Raw genomic sequence first — 15,126 nt, forward strand, 5'->3', positions numbered from 1 at the left:
GAAAGGGTGGGGTACCTTTTACTACCATCTGTATTGTATGAGGAGTCCCCCCCCCCCTTCTTCACTCACACCCTGGTCTTACGGGGTGGGTGGGTCATCAGTCCTAATGGGGAGACACCCCCCTTCACACACCCCCTGATTAACGCCGGCCAAACGCCCATCGCCCAGTGTGGTTTACCCAGTCGGGTACCCGTTTAATACTTTAAACAACCCAGGCTTGATACGGGTGATCTCCCCTAACTGTTAGAATAGACGATGGGGGTGGGGGGGGGGGGAGGGTATCACGTGACGTTTTTTTTTTTCTTTTGTTAGATTTTGGTCGTCATTAATCTTTCTTGATTCCAGTTTTGGGCGGAAAGTGAAAAGACTAATAACAGGTATTTAAGCTTGGGGCTGGATACTGGTGATAATTTCTCGCTAGGTATCTCGCACGTAGAGAGGTGTCTCGCACCTAAAGAGGTATCTCGCACTGAGAGGTGGCGTACATCTAGAGAGGGGTCGCACATCTAGAGAGGTGGTGAACATCTAGAGAGGTGGTGAACATCTAGAGAGGGGTCGCACATCTAGAGAGGTGGTGAACATCTAGAGAGGTGGTGAACATCTAGAGAGGTGGTGAACATCTAGAGAGGTGGTGAACATCTAGAGAGGTGGTGAACATCTAGAGAGGTGCGCACATTGAGAGAGGTGGTGAACATCTAGAGAGGTGGAACACACCTAGAGAGGTGGAACACACCTAGAGAGGTGGTGAACATCTAGAGAGGTGGTGAACATCTAGAGAGGTGGTGAACATCTAGAGAGGTGGTGCACGTCTAGAGAGGTGGTGAACATCTAGAGAGGTGGTGAACATCTAGAGAGGTGGTGCACATCTAGAGAGGTGGTGAACATCTAGAGAGGTGGTGAACATCTAGAGAGGTGGTGAACATCTAGAGAGGTGGTGCACGTCTAGAGAGGTGGTGAACATCTAGAGAGGGGTCGCACATCTAGAGAGGTGGTGAACATCTAGAGAGGTGGTGAACATCTAGAGAGGTGGTGAACATCTAGAGAGGTGGTGAACATCTAGAGAGGTGCGCACATTGAGAGAGGTGGTGAACATCTAGAGAGGTGGAACACACCTAGAGAGGTGGAACACACCTAGAGAGGTGGTGAACATCTAGAGAGGTGGTGAACATCTAGAGAGGTGGTGAACATCTAGAGAGGTGGTGAACATCTAGAGAGGTGGTGCACGTCTAGAGAGGTGGTGAACATCTAGAGAGGTGGTGAACATCTAGAGAGGTGGTGCACGTCTAGAGAGGTGGTGAACATCTAGAGAGGTGGTGAACATCTAGAGAGGTGGTGAACATCTAGAGAGGTGGTGCACGTCTAGAGAGGTGGTGAACATCTAGAGAGGTGGTGAACATCTAGAGAGGTGGTGAACATCTAGAGAGGTGCGCACATCTAGAGAGGTGTCGCACATCTAGAGAGGTGGTGAACATCTAGAGAGGTGGTGAACATCTAGAGAGGTGGTGAACATCTAGAGAGGTGGTGAACATCTCGAGAGGTGGTGAACATCTAGAGAGGTGGTGAACATCTAGAGAGGTGGTGCACATCTAGAGAGGTGGTGCACATCTAGAGAGGTGGTGCACATCTAGAGAGGTGGTGCACATCTAGAGAGGTGGTGCACATCTAGAGAGGTGGTGAACATCTAGAGAGGTGGTGCACATCTAGAGAGGTGGTGAACATTTAGAGAGGTGGTGCACATCTAGAGAGGTGGTTCACATCTAGAGAGGGGGTGCACACCTAGAGAGGTGGTGCACATCTAAAGAGGTGGTGCACATCTAGAGAGGTGGGGCACATCTAGAGAGGTGGTGCACACCTAGAGAGGTGGTGCACATCTAGAGAGGTGGGGCACATCTAGAGAGGTGGTGCACATCTAGAGAGGTGGTGCACATCTAGAGAGGTGGTGCACATCTAGAGAGGTGGTGAACATCTAGAGAGGTGGGGCACATCTAGAGAGGTGGTGAACATCTAGAGAGGTGGGGCATATCTAGAGAGGTGTCGCACATCTAGAGAGGTGGTGCACATCTAGAGAGGTGGCGCACATCTAGAGTGGGGTGCACAACTAGAGAGGGGGTGCACAACTAGAGAGGTGTCGCACATCTAGAGAGGTGGTGCACATCTAGAGAGTTGGTGCACACCTAAAGAGATGGTGCACATCTAGAGAGGTGGCGCACACAGAGAGGCGGTGCACATCTAGAGAGGCGCCGCACACCTGGAAAGGTGGCGCACACCTAGAGAGGTGGGGCAGAGATAAAGGTGTGAGGTAATACGACATTGGAGAACTTTTTGTTTGAACAGAGAGAGTGGAGTGTGCAGGAGTATAATACAAGTGGAGTGGAGTGGATTTTTTTTACATATTTCAACTAAGTACGGAATCTCATTTATATGCTGTAGTCACTCATATAAAAAGATTTAATCTTAGTGATGTAGAAAATGAGATTTAGTAGGTATTTAGTCCGTGACTTAAGTCACAAGTACACAAGTCCGTGACGTCAGTAAAATCCACAGTCCCAGCCATGTCTCTGTTACTATTTTGTTATATTCAGATACGTCGAAACTTTAATGATAGAGATGGTTTATTTTGGGTAGCCTTACCGCCCTCCTCCTTCTTTCCAACTGAAGTTGATAGTACCTCCTACAGTGTTAGATTTCTACTAAATATTGGGTTTTACTTGTAGGTGTTTTGACCATAAGCGGTTTGACCGTAGGTGATTTGACCACAGTGGGGCTTTGACCACAGGTGACGAGGTAACGAGGATCTAGCACCGTCTCAACTAGTATTTTACTCGCGCGAGTAGCTAGACTTGGAACTCCAAATGACCTATAAGGTACTCTTTTCTACTCCAACAGGTCATGTGATTGACAGTGGTAGACACGCCTACTCTCGATTGCTTGTGATGCCACGGTAAGATTTTTGTTTGTTTAAATGTTTGTGTGTATACCTATAGGGCTTGTAAGTAGTAGGCCAACTTCTCCTTTTTCCGACTTGCCAGCTAGGATTTTTCAAACCAAATCTGAATAATATTTTTTATTAAATCGGTAAAAAATACATAGAAAAGTTACTTCCGCTATTGTCGCTGATGTATCTTCTGGTCCTTCCTTTGATTGCAGTTAGTATTTTTCATTCATGTATTAATGATCCCATATTGTAGTATATACATATATAAATAATTTTCAAGTTATAATACTAAATCTTCTATACCGCAGTCTGGGTGGACCTTTGTTTATTATTACTTATTAGTATTATTTTCAAAATATATTAATGATCCCATTATATATATATATATATATATATATATATATATATATATACATATATATATATATATATATATATATATATATATATATATATATATATATATATATGTGTGTGTGTGTGTGTGTGTGTGTGTGTGTGTGTGTAATTTCACGTTAGACTAATGACATTTCTGTACTCTAGTCTAAGTTGACCGTTAGGTCCGACAATGAATCCTTGAATCGTCTTTCTCATTTTCTCAATTCAAGTAGGCTTTACATTTTTAGTGTCGCTGGCAGGGTCTAACCCGTCCATCCCCTGATGTCCTCACTGACGTCATTGTGACATGTCAGTGCCACTTTAGTTTAATTATTGTCGCCTTCTGCATCTATGCATGGGCTGCGTCACTTGAAATGCGTGCAAGTCTTTGTACTTTATTCCTACACGCATTCTATAGGCCTACCTTTTTTATTTCCATGGTTTGGATTTTATTTTTAATTCACATGTCAACGTCGAAGATTCACAATCATACAGAGATCTCTCTATGACTATTGAACAATCGTATTTTTGGGTATGGTTACATTTTTTTTTTTAGTTTTTTTGCGAGTTGCTTCCCATTTTTACATTATAAATTACCAAGGGAGACAGCTTTTAAACTATGATTTTAAACGTATTTAGACATTAATAGAAATTGAATAGTAAAAAAACAAAACATAACGGTCCTTATTTTTTAATTAAACATAATTATAGATATAAAAACTTAAGAATATTGTTTAACTGCACTTGATTTTAGATCTATTCTTTGACTGTATTTGAAATAAAGAACATTTAAATTTATTACTTAATACTTAATATAGAGAGATCTGAAACTAAACTAATGTAGTAATTAAAACTCTGGCAAGATTTTTCTTGTTTCTCTTACAAGCCGATTATGAAAGACAAACTCACGCTGTAAATTACATGTCTGAGGCAGGGGTAGGTAATCTGCCGCTCTCGAAGTACATGTTGCTCATTTGTTGTTAAGATGCGGCTTTCCAGTTCCATGCACAGACATTAATAATTATTTTATTTTATTGTCTAAAATTATATATATATATATATATATATATATATATATATATATATATATATATATATATATATATATATATATATATATAACAACATTAAACAGGATTTAAAAAAAAACTCAAAAGAGAACCTTGAGAATAGGTGGAGTAGACAGTATACGCCTATACTGACAGCTGACAGCCGCTTGAGCACTAGGCCCAGCCCCAAGCGTTCTGTAGCCAGTCCCATAGCAACAATTAAATGCTTGCCACTGCCGAATTTTAGAATATCGTTACATGGCGAATGTTATTTTATTCATACTGCATTTCTCTATCTGTTAGTATGCATTAATTTGACCGGAGTGATGTCGTTTTTGTTAAGTTATTAACTTCTAAAGTGGTTAGCACAGCTAGGTAAAATACTTTAATATGTTTTGTGCGAAACATTTCTATGTTTTTATATGAATAAATATTATTTCACATGTAAAACTATCTATTTTAAATAAAATGCCATAATATTGAAATTAAAATGTGAGTGGCTCTTTAAAAACTGGGCAATTTTGTAAATCGTAACTTTTGGCTCTTCCGCCTTGAAAAGTTACCGACCCCTGGTCTGTTTCTCTTACATCGAGAAGAACGACCAACCTTCTAACTATCTACCCAATGCATGTGCTACTATTGTAACGATAAATGCAGCGGGCAAAGCGAGGAATGACAACAAATACAAAATAAATTTAAAAAAAAACAACAACAACTTCACATCGAGCAAATCTTTAGCATTACACTAGAGATTTCCGAAAATGTATCAAATCAGTATGACTGCGTGACTTAGCAGTGGAGAGCCAGACTGCTAACCCGAGAGTCTCGAGTTCAAATCAGCGTTAAAGTCACTAGAATGTCATATATTCCACCCAGCTCTGATGGGTATCTAACTCACGTTAGGGAAACAAAGGCGGCTGGCCTTACTGCTAACCACGCTATCCCTTCAGATGCCGAGGTCTTCGAAGCAGATGAAGTAGAGTTCCTCTGCCCCATGTGTCTTGGACAAGAACGAGAAATGATGATGAAACATCATCAGTGGGGTTGTGCCCACCAACTAGATTCCTCTGACGAAAGCCGTTGAGGGGAGTTGCTAATGTTACGGCACTAGTAGCTTAATGTAAAGCATGGCCCCCATCCTTTTCAGGAACTACAGCCATCCTTAGACCTGATCTTTTCAAAGACAACACGATGCAAGCCGCGATCATCATTAGGCAGCTGATTAGCAAAAACAACAAAAACATTCTATTACTTAATTACGATGAGCGGATACATGGTTCTTCAACTCCAATGCCATTAATGTCACCACACTGCACAATACAACGAAAACCCACGGACCATACATTTTCTGTTTTGCCAAGTACCACAAGACCCTAATCGACGGAACCCTACGAAACCCTACTTTGAGCGTGTGTGTGAGTCGTATTGTCGACCCCCCTACACACACATTGAGCGTGTGTGAGAGTCGTATTGTCGATCCCCCCTACACACACATTCAGCGTGTGTGTGAGTCGTATTGTCGACCCCCCTCCCACACACACACACATTGAGCGTGTGTGTGAGTCGTATTGTCGACCCCACCTACACACAGTTTGAGCGTGTGTGTGAGTCGTATTGTCGACCCCTCACACACATTGAGTGTGTAAGTGAGTCGTATTGTCGACGCCCCCTCCCACACACACGTTGAGCGTGTGTGTGAGTCGTATTGTCGACCCCCCCTACACACACGTTGAGCGTGTGTGTGAGTCGTATTGTCGACCCCCCTACACACACATTTAGCGTGTGTGTGTGAGTCGTATTGTCGACCCCCCTCCCACACACACACACATTGAGCGTGTGTGTGAGTCGTATTGTCGACCCCACCTACACACAGTTTGAGCGTGTGTGTGAGTCGTATTGTCGACCCCCCGCACACACGTTGAGCGTGTGTGTGAGTCGTATTGTCGACCCCCCGCACACATACAATGAGCGTGTGTGTGAGTCGTATTGTCGAACCCCGCCTACACACATTGAGCGTGTGTGTGAGTCGTATTGTCGACACCTACCTCCCCACACATTGAGCCAGTGTGTAAATGGGGAGTCCACAATCCACCACACATTGAACCTGTGTGTGAGTCGTATTGTCGACCCCCCCCCCCCCCACCCCCACACACACAGATTGAGCCTGTGTGTAAATGGTGACTCCGCCAATCCGCTTCAACCCCATCCATCAACCGTTGGTGACAGAGATCCGATTAATGATAGCCGTACGACTTGATCGCTGACACTGTACGGTGTGAACATCTCTTAACGTGACGTACTTAGGTGGTCTGATACACAGGAGGGCGTCAGGGGGCGTCAGATAAAAAAGGGGGAGGGGCGCCGGACTAGTGTTTAACACCACGACTGAAAACTAACCGCTGATTTTCTCCACAGTCCATTTTTTTCTCACATCGTTGAACGTCAATTTAAACCTGGTGTTCAGGTATTCGAGTCTCGAGGTCCGTACAAGAGAACAAGCAGCGCCCACCTCGCCCTATAGAATTATGATCTGAAAAGGTTTCATGCACTTCCTTTCACCTTTACGAAGAGGCAGGGGTCAAAGGTCGTAGAATACCAACCCGGAGATGAAGTGCCGACACCCATATTGTCAATACGCTCCCGAACGACGCGCCTTTTGGGAGTTATTTTAACATGACCGGACTGGTCATTTTCTTTAATAGCGGTCATTAGACCAACCCCCTGCCCCCCCCCCCCCCCCCCCCCCCGTGGTCAGGTGATCACGGGCCTGCTGTCAGTGACATTTGACCAACACAGGCGATGACAGCTTGGATTCAGGGAGTGAAAGGAAATATCGTGGATTAAAAAAAAGAGACAATCGCTGGCGTGAGGTGTGGGGTTGAACCGAACCCGTGATTAACAATGGGTGTAATTATGACACGGGTGTCTGGGTCCGGGACGGCGGGAACCCCTGGGCTGGAGGGGTGGGGTGGTGGCTGGACACCCACAGGATTTCGACTTCCGCAACAGATGGGGTTAAGAACGTAGCTTTTTTTTTGGTGTAGTTTGTTGATGGTTAGTAAAGTAAAGTAAAGTTCCCCTTCCAAACCTGACGGTGTATAGGGCAAGTGAAGTAGAGTTCATCTGTTTCTGTGATCTCGGCATATGAAGGGATAGTGTGGTCAGCACTATGCCCTAACATGAGTTAGGTACCCATCAGAGCTGGGTGGACTCAGGAACGGTTTACTAACCTGAACCCGGATTCAAACTCGAGACACACGAGTTAGCAGTCTAGCTGTCTACCGCTAGGGCACTCCGTCCCTTTATTGATTGTTTGTTACCTACAAATAACGGTTCAACGTCTTTACACTTGTGGGCGTCAAGAGATGGCGGGTTATAGTTAGTTTTATTGTATAAATGATGTATTATCAATAGCATTATTTAAATTTATAGTATAGTTAGTGGTACAAAAAAGATTAATTCTATTGAGTTAAAGATGCATGATTGAAATCCACGTTGTTACAACATGAATGATTATAGTCAATAGCGTTAAATTATTCATGTTGAAAGTTGGTATTTTAGAAGGTTCTGCATACAATACTGTGTAAATATCTAAGTTACTGAATTAAATGCTTTTCTAGGTTGCGAAACCATTTTAAATTTTCAGTTACTTCCTATGTAAAGGTTTATAACAAGTAGGGGACACAACCTATAACAATATTCAAAAGGTTTTTAAAATATAAAAAAAAATCCAGTAATATTGTAATTTTAAATGCTAATAATTATTCAACTTAAAGAAAAACGTATGCAATTTAATACTTTGTCTTCTGTATAAGTGCTTTTTACATACTTAAATTTATTATTTAGCTTTACTTTAAATGAGAACCCTTACTGTATTAGATATGTAATGTAGATATATTTGTTTCTTGATTGACATATTCTGATTTGCGGAGGTAAACCTTGACTGCATTATAAATTAAATAAATTTATTAAAAAATATCAACTTTTGGAATACTGCCTTTGATATGGCTATATTTAACAGAAGAATGTTGGTTGTTCATAATATTTACATTATTATTTTAAGTCCCAAATTTATATAAGTTTTAGTTAGAAGCCCATACCCCTCAACCCACCCCACCGAAAAAAATTCCCTTCTATTTTATCTTTTAAAAAAAACAAACTCTACATAGCATCGAATCACCATGTAATTAAACAATTAAATTTTGACGTTTAAAAATGAAATTGAAATACCACGTTTTGTGTAAGTATTATGTACAAGCAAACCATTTTACCGGAATAAAAGTTCATGTAAGAAAGAAGTATCACTATTTGTAAATCTTTCCCAGTCTTCACAAGCTGATGAAGAAAAAAGTAATACTAAAGCGAACATGGCGAGTTAAACTGACGTTGTAAATTACTTGTCTGAGTAGGGGGGGGGGGGGGAGTTTATATTTTACTTATTTTCCATTAAAATTGCGTGATTGAACATGAGCTAGTGTTAAAGATTGCAATGCGATGACTTTATCAGAAGCGAAGGAAACGACATGGGGTGGGGGGGGGGGGAATGTAGTTATTATATTTTTATCCCAAATGAAAAAAAAAAGTGATGTATTTAAAAAAAAAAAGAAGAAATTAACTCCTATATTGTCAGAAATCGCCACAAATTTATCGCTAATAGAGTGCTATAAAAAATAAATTGATAGATGCATAGGGTGAGGGCTGGAAATATTTTGTTTTTAAATTAAAATTTTCGAAGGAAGATCTAGTGATATAAAATTGGTAACTGTGCCTAACCGTGACAATAATAACAGTAGAAAAATAAATAAATAAATAAAATAATAAAAACAAATTTGACATTGCACCGCCGATTCTTGTACCAGCCATTTGTCAGAGGATAACGTAATTTGTCGCTTAAACAAAGCGGATCTAGGCGTGATTGACGGCAACCAGCACTTGAGCTGTTGTTGTAGCGAAAATGAAAATGCACGACTTTCTTTGTAAAATTTAACTTATTTTTTCAAATCATGCAACAGCTGAACACATATATAGAATACGAGCTGACCCGCGACGTTATCTAGTTGGTTTATTTTCTACTCATCAACAATTCATAATGTGTGAATTCGACACTACCCCACCCCCTACCTCCCACAACCCCACCCCACCCAGCCCAGGGTGGTGGCTAAGCTGCGTGGTGTCTCGTACGGTCGCCATGAAGTGAATATATATCGAGATAGATTGATGACGATCATATATATATATATATATATATACATATATATATATATATATATATATATATATATATATATATATATATATATATATATATATATATATATATATATATATATATATATATATAAATAGCTTAAATAGCTTAAATATTATGAGTGACCGTTGTTTGCAATGATGTCATTTGCAACATTCCATGTATTCAGCAACATTCCAATCATTTTTTTTTCTCATCCACTTCTTTCTATATTCATATCCCCCTCCTCCCTCTGTCCGCCCCTCTGAATCACCTCATCCTCCTCTCCCCCCCCCCCCCCCCTCCTCATAAACCTTACCGTTACTAAATAAATAACTCTCACCCTATGTCCTCTGACCCCCGCCCATTGAAAACGAGTTTCCTCTTCTGAATGCGAGGGGACCTTACAAATACCTTCTTCGTTTTTTCTTGTGCCGTTTGACCGTTCAGCTCTCCATTGTATTGCCGGCTATTTGTTCAATTAACGGCGACCCCCTTGTACAATACGCCACCAGACTTTGCCGAAATTCGAAAAACCGCAGACGGCACGAACCGAAACAATCATGTATTAGTTGAAGAAAAAAAATCTTCATATTCTACTGAAGAAGGGGGATCTAGGTGGATAAAATTTGCAACAATCGTGCAGGTGGTTCCAGTAATGACCACGATCGCCAACTGACCACACATGGGAATTACTCTCTACCTCTATTACTGGCATGTTTCAATAGACTCCAGGGACTAAAGGGAAACAACTCCGAGTTTTTAACGTAAGGGGAGACAAATGGGAGATAATCAGGGGGATAGAGTATTGTCGTAGAGAAGATTAGAATAACAGAAGAATGCTAGTGTAGGCGGGTGAAATTGATGGGATGCTGGTGTGTGCATGTCGTCAAATAATAAAAGCGGGTCTCAAATTATATTTTTAATATGTAGGGGTGGATTGAGAAAGTTTGAGATTAAACTACTTTGAAAGAATAAAAAGAGAAAGTTTGGAGATTATTTTACTAGCCTGTGTGAGCTAGAAATTAGGTTTGAGTTTGGAAATATGTTTGGGTCGGGTTTTAGTTATTAGTTTAAAGCTGTTGGCTTTAGATTACACTAATCATGGTTGATCAAAGTATTGTGGTTGGGATTGTATTTGGTTTGCTATTTGGGATTATTTTGAATGTGTGGATTTTAGAATGAACCACAGATGATTGTTGGTTGATGTGGGGGGAAGGGGTGGGGGGGGGGGGAAGCATGACAAGAGTGATTCTGAGTAGAGATTAATAAAAACATGAATTTCTAGGCGTTAGTTTTACGTCTAGCTTCGAAAGCCTGGAGTTCGAATCACAAGAAAATATAGTACCTTTGATGAAATGGATAGAAGAAGTAGAGTTGAGCTGTTGGTCACCGTAAAGATATTTTATGTAGCCAGTACAACATTAATCCGTCTCTGTCAACGGGAATCATAGGGCTTATGGGAGAGGGGGTGGATTGGGGGGGGGGGGGTTCTTGTGTTACCTCCGCTGTGATGTAGTTGGTGTACGTTATCTTGAGAGCGGTGTGGGGGAAAGTTGCTTGTGTTTGTATGTGTGTGTGTGTGTGTGTGTGTGTGTGTCTTGTGTGTGGTGAAATTATGTTTGTAGTAGTTTGATGGAAATGGTGTGTGTGTGATGGGGGGGATGTGGGGGAAATAATGTGGATAGGCTGTGTCGTGGTGTGTTGGGTTGGCCGGTGTGGGTGTGGGGGTGGGGGAATGATATCTACTGATGCCTTTAGGCATTTCTCCCGGCCTGGGGGGGGGGGGGGGGTTGTCAAAAAATTATATAGAAAAAAAAATAAAAATATAATTTTGCCATTGTCCGCCCCCTTATCCGGAAGGTGTCAACTGCCACCCCCCCCCCCTCCAACCGAACAAAATGTCTGAAGCAAACCCTGAAGTATGTTGTTACAGGGTATGATAGATATAAACCTTTGCGCTCCTTTATTAAAATTGAACACTCGACCCCAATCTTATCTTTCTTCAATAAAACCAGGTAAGTAAAACCAGTCAAGTGTAACGAACATCCACTCTCCTGAACCTACTCATCTGTAAAGACAGTCAACCAAGACATCTGTAACTAAACCCACCCTCTCCTGAACCTACCCTCCCCTCAACCTACCCTCCCCTCAACACACCCTCTCCTCAACCTACCCTCTCCTCAACCTACCCTCTCCTCAACCCACCCTCTCCTCAACCCACCCTCTCCTCAACCTCCCCTCTCCTCAACCTCCCCTCTCCTCAACCTACCCTCTCCTGAACCTACCCTCTCCTCAACCCACCCTCTCCTTAACCCACCCTCTCCTCAACCTACCCTCTCCTCAACCTACCCTCTCCTGAACCTACCCATCTGTAAAGACAGTCAACCAGATATCTGTAACTAAACCTACCCTCTCCTCAACCTACCCTCTCCTGAACCTACCCATCTGTAAAGACAGTCAACCAGATATCTGTAACTAAACCTACCCTCTCCTCAACCTACCCTCTCCTGAACCTACCCATCTGTAAAGACAGTCAACCAGACAACTGTAACTAAACCTACCCTCCCCTCAACCCACCCTCTCCTCAACCTCCCCTCTCCTCAACCTCCCCTCTCCTCAACCTCCCCTCTCCTGAACCTACCCTCTCCTCAACCCACCCTCTCCTCAACCTACCCTCTCCTCAACCTCCCCTCTCCTCAACCTCCCCTCTCCTCAACCTCCCCTCTCCTGAACCTACCCTCTCCTCAACCCACCCTCTCCTCAACCTACCCTCTCCTCAACCTACCCTCCCCTCAACCTCCCCTCTCCTCAACCTCCCCTCTCCTGAACCTACCCTCTCCTCAACCCACCCTCTCCTCAACCTCCCCTCTCCTCAACCTCCCCTCTCCTGAACCTACCCTCTCCTCAACCCACCCTCTCCTCAACCTCCCCTCTCCTCAACCTCCCCTCTCCTGAACCTACCCTCTCCTCAACCCACCCTCTCCTCAACCTCCCCTCTCCTCAACCTCCCCTCTCCTGAACCTACCCTCTCCTCAACCCACCCTCTCCTCAACCTCCCCTCTCCTCAACCCACCCTCTCCTCAACCTACCCTCTCCTCAACCCACCCTCTCCTCAACCTCCCCTCTCCTCAACCCACCCTCTCCTCAACCTACCCTCCTCAACCCACCCTCCCCTCAACCTCCCCTCTCCTCAACCTCCCCTCTCCTGAACCTACCCTCTCCTCAACCCACCCTCTCCTCAACCTCCCCTCTCCTCAACCCACCCTCTCCTCAACCCACCCTCTCCTCAACCTCCCCTCTCCTCAACCCACCCTCTCCTGAACCTACCCTCTCCTCAACCCACCCTCTCCTCAACCTACCCTCTCCTCAACCTACCCTCTCCTGAACCTACCCTCTCCTAAACCTACCCATCTGTAAAGACAGTCAACCAGACATCTGTAACTAAACCTACCCTCTCACCAACCTATCCTCCCCTCAACCCACCTTCCCCTCCACCCACCCTCCCCTCAACCCACCCTCCCCTCAACCTACCCTCCTTTCAAGCTACCTATCTCTAACACCTGAACTTTGATAACCTTTTCGACCGACCGCCGACATCTTTATTCAAATGTTAATGAACCCTATCACAACCTGCCGACACCCGTACACTACCCGCTACACCAACATTACCCGACCACCGCCTTCATGCTCTGTTTAACGCTCAACTCTTTTATTGAAAAAAAAAATACTCCTCGTTGAATTAACATGTATTATTTATTCTTCAATAAAGCAACGGAGCAGTCATCTCCCTTATGTTTAGAACCGCTGTTCCGGGGCCATAACCACTCTGCTGTATCGCTAGTTCCTGTCGTACTAATGGCCGCGTTAATTGTGTTCAGTTACTAGAGTAGAAAGGGGAGATAATGGATGGTCGCTTCTTCCACCACTTAAGCAATCGGTCACGAGCGAGTAGACCCGTTCGTCCAATCAAGTCGCGTGTATTATCGTCATGGACCTATCAGAATTTGCGTATCTTTACCGTTGTTGCTAATTATAGCGGTGACAAAAGAGTTTTTGTTGTGCGGTTCTTTGAAAGGTTAAAGTTTCGTTTCGTTGGGTTAGGGTATAAAAAAAGGTTAACATGGGGGCGTTTGTTAGAGGTCAACTGTTACAAATTAGTGTTGCTTTTTACAAGCGATAAAACTTTGAAAGGTTATAATCATATCATGTTACAAATATCGTTTTTATAGATTCGTAAACTAGTCTATTTCGTTTTTACAACAACTAGTGTATATAAGATAGTTTTAAAAATGTTTAAAGAATTATTTGACGAAATTATATATTTAAATTAAATTCACGCACACTACGAATGATTATTTCAGCAAATTTACTAAGTTCTTTGTCTAAAGAAAAATGTGGTTTTGTTGAAATTTAAATTAATTTAAAATAAAATCCTTGCTTTTCTTTAGTGCATTGAGAATAACAATGAATGTAAATCTAACGAAACTGCGCTCTAAGATTTTCTACAGGGATTTAAATTCTTGCACAAATTAAACTAATGAAATGTAGGATTTTAAGAAAAATCTCCATCTAAATTACATGTTACCACAAAACCAAAACCCACCTCATTAGGAAATTCCATCTTGTCGCATCATTAACCCACCACCCCCTCCCCTCTCCTGCACATCACACACCCCCTCACCTGCCCCTCTGATGTACGATCACGCCCATCTACTCCCATTTAACACCCCCCCCCCCCCCCTCCACTGACAAATCACCCGATCTTAAAAATTCCTGCATCCGCCCGACCCGACCCCTATTATTATTATCATCATTTCCCATCATGCCCGAAAAGGTCCCGGTGAAGCCCCCTATGTCACATCCGGTTCCCTCAACACCACCTCACCTCCAGTGGGACCCTCTTTCTTCTCCGTCATTAGCCCGGGTCCCGGGCCCCGCATCTGCATTACCCCCGCGCCACAACCAATTCCCAGCTGACGTCAACTCACGCGAGAAGACCCGAGATTTGGGCGTACACAGGGGAAGATAACGTTTCGAGTAGTGTAGGGTCACCGTCACATCAAAATTTCAGGGGAGGGGGGGGGGGGGTCAGATCTCAGAGATGCATGTATTCTAAGGAGGTCTGGTGGTATTTAAATAGTAACCCCCCCCCACCCCCCCGCTTATTGTGTGAGATGCAGCCACACTATCTGTACCGCAAAGATCTGTACAGGATCTTCCGGTTCTCACTTATAACAGCTTTTTCAGCCATTGAATGCTTTAAAACTAACCAAACGACTAGAATATTTTATAAGAGCAAACAATAATTTTTTAAAGTGTAAGTAACCCTAGATTAAATCACAAATATAGGACTTACACATACCAGGGTTTATACAAAATCAGAAAATAGACAGCACATGTCTGGCATGTATGTAAACTGCAGATCATATTGTAACCAATGTTCCCTCTAAGCTGCGGAGAATGATTATATTAGATTTAGCATAATATTTCTGTTGATGTAATTGAAAGATGACCGACTCGAGATGACTTTAAAA

The sequence above is a fragment of the Physella acuta genome, unplaced genomic scaffold (genome assembly GCF_028476545.2).
Source record: "Physella acuta isolate Inbredline_101_S28 unplaced genomic scaffold, ASM2847654v3 ptg000132l, whole genome shotgun sequence".
Lineage (NCBI taxonomy): Eukaryota > Metazoa > Mollusca > Gastropoda > Physidae > Physella > Physella acuta.